The following is a 5,663-nucleotide window of genomic DNA, read 5'->3' on the forward strand; positions in this document are numbered from 1 at the left end:
TATATATATATATATGCATATACAAATATATATGTTTTATTTAATAAACACATTCTGTCCACTCAGTATGATATTCAAATAAAATATTGTCGAAGTATTCTCATTCATTTTCTTAGCCATGTTACTGAATTCACAGCATTTATAAATTCATAATGATATTTCTTCCATTGTTCTGCTATTTCTAGCTGTAAGCTCAATTTTAAATTAGAAAAAATATATATGCTTATATAAGTGTTACAAAATTGCACTTGCAGATCTTCTGGCACATTTTTCATAAATAAAAATAAGCATATTTCAGGCAGAATTCCAAAACAGAAAAATGATTGAATTTGATCATGGGGGAAATCTCCTTTGGCTAGAAAGGGACTAATTACACATTCAGAGAAGAAATATCCATATTTTAGATGCTTATTTATAAAAAAAAAAAAAGCATTGTACCTCCTAAAATAATACAGAAGACAACAGCTATAGGAGATATGATTTATACAGCATATATACTGGCCCACAAGATATACATAATTTCTGGCAATAATTTTTTATTTGGGAGACCACTAAAGGTTGACAGACACTGAGATGCATTTTTCCTAGTGACAGATTTTTTTTTAAATAAATAATCTAATCAATGAAGTTTGATTACTTTTAATTCAAAGTAAAAAAACCTTGCTGATACATATATTTATGCCCCAGAATATCATTTAAATATTATTCTATTATTTGATACAAAATTGTTAGGTATGAATAACTAATGAACTGGCTAAAATAAAGGACTTTAAGAAGACTAGGTGGGAGGATGGTTTGCTGTTTAAACAGACACTATTTTATTATATTATAATGTAAAAACACTAGATTAATAAATTAGAAAACTTTGTTTTCTTTAAAACCACTAAACAAAATGTGTGACTCAGATTAACATTACTGACTCAAAATTGTAATCTGTTAATAATTTGGGAAAACTTTTTTTTGACAAATGCAATGAGTTTAAATAAGTTAAAAGTCTAAAACCTGGAGAGTATTATGTCATAGACTAGATTCGTTATATATTGTTATACATGTTCTAATCATCAAAAATTATAGTTTGCAAGTTTTCTCTTAAATGTCTTTCAGATTTCAAAAGAAAAAAATACTATATATATATTATTCTGAGAAAGATATGTTTCATTTGCACAATAAAATAATAGGAAGTGAGGTAATAAATGGATAAAATGCTTACACTAAAGGTTGTTTACATAGTTAACAGATCTTTTGACTACAATATTGTTTGCAAATTACTAAAAGAACATGGATAAGAACATTCTTTTCTATTTTAATTAGCTGTCATTACGTATTTTCCGTAAACCAGCCTCTTTATGAATACAACTATGTACATTTTATTATTTTCTTTGTAGATAGTATAGAGGCCAGAGATTTCATATTAATAAGGAAACAAGCAAATACTGTGAATGCTGATGCAATTAGAAATGATGGGAACTGTGAGTACAACCGCCTTTAGTTTACCCTTACAAAAAGAAATTGAGTCAGAGCACTAGATAGCCCACAATGTAATGAAAAAAAGCATCTGTAGCTGAATGCCTATTTCACATTAACTAGTCAAGGCTGAGTCACCACCACCACAAAGGCAAAAATTCAGTTTTATTTGATACTTGCTGTTCCAAAATTAGAACAATAGAAAGAAGACATAGGCATCTATGAAACCACAGAGCTTCCAGTTAACTTTTTATTTTAATCTGTTAGCTTCCATTTGCTGCCTCAAAGGTAACTGTGATTCAACATCTACACCACCTTCATTTAAATGGCAGGAATATTATTATAATTCCACCTATTTTCTAAATTTGGATATAAATGTAATCCTATGAGAAAAAAAATGCCATTATCTTCCCCAATAGTCACTACATAAGAGAGACGTTTGCAACTATGATGAAACCAATTTCAGTTTCTTCTAAAAAAAAAACCTTGATTAAATATGAGTATATATCTCCCTCTCACTTTTTTTGAGGGACTACAAGCCCTCTATAGAAGGGCTTCTAAGAGTTTTCATTTCTGAAGCAGTTTTGAAATGATATATTCCTAAATCTTAGACAAATCTTAAGTCTTAGACAAGACACTCTTGTCTCAGAGTGATGGAATTTTGTGATAAAATTGTGATAGAACTTATAGGCAGAATTAAAGTTCACAGTAATTGGGAGTATAAATATTTAAGTAAAGTCTAGAAAGTTAAGTCAAAATATATACTTCTTTAAATAAAGTGGTGCATAATTATTGTTATATTTTGTCCTGTATATCTTGTTTATTTTCTTCTACATAAAGTCAAAACAAATAAATTGTAAACTCTAGAATGGGGAAGTTGAGTGAACAAAGCAAATTTGTCCTTGTAATAGCCTCATACCACTTTACAAAGTTATATGAAACATCTGGCTAAAGAAAAAGAATGGACATAATTTAATGCCAACAGTTCTACCCCCACCTCAGTTTCAATGTAAATTTTAGCTACTGAAAAAACCCTAGTGCTTTTAAAAACCAAAAATATCTGAGCTTTCAATTCAAAAACAGGAATAAATTATTAGAGGAAAAGTAATTAGTATCTGATTAAGATATATTTATCAAATTCTTCCAAAGGCATCAATACAATACCTTTCAAAGGTATCAATACAAGTGAAGCAGTCAGACTTCACTTATATTATTTTAAAAATTTGCTGTAAGAAAAAATGTGCTTTACATTTACATGTTTAATGAAAATATTTTTATAAAACTGTCTTTTATAACTTAAATCAATAAATGTTTAAGAGTTACTATTCAGATCACATGGTCACGTCACACTATCTTAATAACTATTATTAAGAATATACATACAGACTCTGGCAAGACCTGAAACCAAGGAAAAAAAAATAGCAAAGTGGCAGTTTTAAAATTCAAACCGCTGGGAATGCTCCCTCAGGAAAACTTTACAAATAGTAAAGCCTTAGTCATCTGAGCAAGCAGCTAACTTTAACGTATTCCAATTGTTCTTTGTAAACTGATTTAGCTCCTGGAGTTACTGGAAAGAAGAAGGAAAAAGTTCCCATAAAAGACTCCAGGTGCAAGATCTCAGGCCCAGGAGCTCCTGTCGGGGAGGAGGACCTACCAGTTGGCGCTGTCTTATGCCGAGACTGAGATCAAGGAAGCTGTTGGCTGAATACACCAGAAATACATCTACACATGGAAAAACTCCTACAGAACACCTACTGAATGCTGGCAGAAGACCTGAGACCTCCCAAAAGGCAAGAAACTCCCCACGTACCTGGGTAGGGCAAAAGAAAAAAGAAAAAACAGAGACAAAAGAATAGGAATGGGACCTGAACCAGTGGGAGGGAGCTGTGAAGGAGGAAAGTTTTCCACACACTAGGAAGCCCCCTTGCGGGCAGAGACTGCGGGTGAGGGGGAAAACTTCGGAGCCGGTTGCGTAGGGCAAAGCGGAGAGATTCCCGCATAGAGGATCAGTGCTGCCAACCCGCATTCACCAGCCCAAGAGGCTTGTCTGCTCACCCGCCGGGGTGAGTGGGGCTGGGAGCTGAGGCTCTGGCTTCGGTTGCAGCGCAGGGAGAGGACTGGCGGCATGAACACAGCCTGAAGGGGTTAGTGCACCACGGCTAGCCGGGAGGGAGTCCAGAAAAAAGTCTGGACATGCCGAAAAGGCAAGAGACTTTTTCTTCCCTCTTTGTTTCCTGGTGCGCGAGGAGAGGGGATTAAGAGCGCCGTTTAAAGGAGCGCCAGAGATGGGCGCAAGCCCCGGCTATCAGCACGGACCCCAGAGACAGGCATAAGACGCTAAGGCTGCTGCTGCCGCCACCAAGAAGCCTGTGTGCGAGCACAGGTCACTATCCCCACCGCCCCTCCCAGGAGCCTGTGCAGCCCGCCACTGCCAGGGTCCCGGGATCCAGGGACAACTTCCCCGGGAGAACGCACGGCGCACCTCAGGCTAGTGCAACGTCACACCGGCCTCTGCCACCGCAGGCTCACCCCGCAATCCGTGCCCCTCCCTCCCCCAGGCCTGAGTGAGCCAGAGCCTCCGAAGCAGCTGCTCCTTTAACCCCGTCCTGTCTGAGCGAAGAACAGACGTCCTCCGGTGACCTACATGCAGAGGCGGGGCCAAATCCAAAGCTGAGCCCCCGGGAGCTGTGCGAACAAAGAAGAGAAAGGGAAATGTCTCCCAGCAGCCTCAGGGGCACCGGATTAAATCTCCACAATCATCTTGATGTACCCTGCATCTGTGGAATAACTGAATAGAAAACGAATCATCCCAAATTGAGGAGGTAGACTTTGAGAGCAAGATTTATTTATTTTTTTCCCATTTTCCTCTTTTTGTGAGTGTGGTTTGTGTATGCTTCTGTGTGAGATTTTGTCTGTATAGCTTTGCTTTCACCATTTGTCCTAGGGTTCTATCTGTCCGTTTTTTTTTTTCTTTTCTTTTAAAAAAATTCTTTTTCTTAATAATTATTTTTTATTTTAATACCTTTTTATATTTTATCTTACTTTATTTTATCCTCTTTCCTTCCTCCTTCTTTCCTTCCTTTCTCTTTCTTTCTCTCTTTCTTTCTCTCTTTCTTTCATGTGACCACCTAGAGGGGTGGAATAGGGAGGGTGGTAGGGAGGGAGATGCAAGAGGGAAGAGATATGGGAACATATGTATATGTATAACTGATTCACTTTGTTATAAAGCAGAAAATAACACACCATTGTAAAGCAATTATACTCCAATAAAGTTGTAAAAAAAAAAAGAAAGAATATATATTCATACATCCTCCTATATTCCTTCCCCATATAAAATTATATGTTTAAAATTATACATGATATATGTTTAAATAAACTATACATATTTATATATGTGTATCAAGTTAAATATGTTAAATTATTTAATATTATATATTATAATCATATATATTAAATAAATTAAATTATACATGTTTATGCAGTTTGTTTAAAATATAGCTAATATTTATAGCTATATATAGCTAAGTTTATATATAGCTAATAAAGTTTATAAGAGTCACCTAGCTTCTTAGGAAGGTGATAACATGTGTACCTAAGGAAAAGGGAAATTAAAAGTCATGGATCTAAAATTAGGAACCTCCATGGAAATTTAAATGTTTTTTATCTCCTATAATAGCTGGGAATGTCAGACTGAATCTGTGAGTAAGAGAGAGAGTTGACTGCCAGTTAAATGTTCCCCACTCCATACTACAAATCTCCTGTGCTAAAATAAGGACACCGGTAGGAAAGGAACAGGACCCTAAAATATGGGTCCTAAAACATGGGTTGAGGAAATTTAGGCAGATGTAGAAAAGGCCAATAATATCAAACTTACAAATTCCCCCAAGCCTCCCTTGCCACTGGAGGTGGACATCCTTCCTCTTTTTGAAGGAACCAGTTTCTCTTCTACATAAAAGCCTTTCTGTAACTTCATCTGCAGAAGTTGCTCCAAAAGTTGAAGCTTGTTTTCCTCAGAATCTACCATCACCATTTTCATTGCCCCCAAGCCTTTAATGATATTCCTCCCAGCATAGCCTAGAATGAGAGATAAAGGCCTATATGTGGAGACAGCCTATATGGGAACGACAGAATTTCACAAATCTATTTTGTCAGTAGTCTGAGGTGTATAAGTGAGGATATTGTAAGGGTGATAGAGCAAG

This window comes from Neophocaena asiaeorientalis, unplaced genomic scaffold, assembly GCF_003031525.2.
Source record: "Neophocaena asiaeorientalis asiaeorientalis breed wild unplaced genomic scaffold, Neophocaena_asiaeorientalis_V1.1 scaffold537, whole genome shotgun sequence".
Taxonomy (NCBI): Eukaryota; Metazoa; Chordata; class Mammalia; order Artiodactyla; family Phocoenidae; genus Neophocaena; species Neophocaena asiaeorientalis.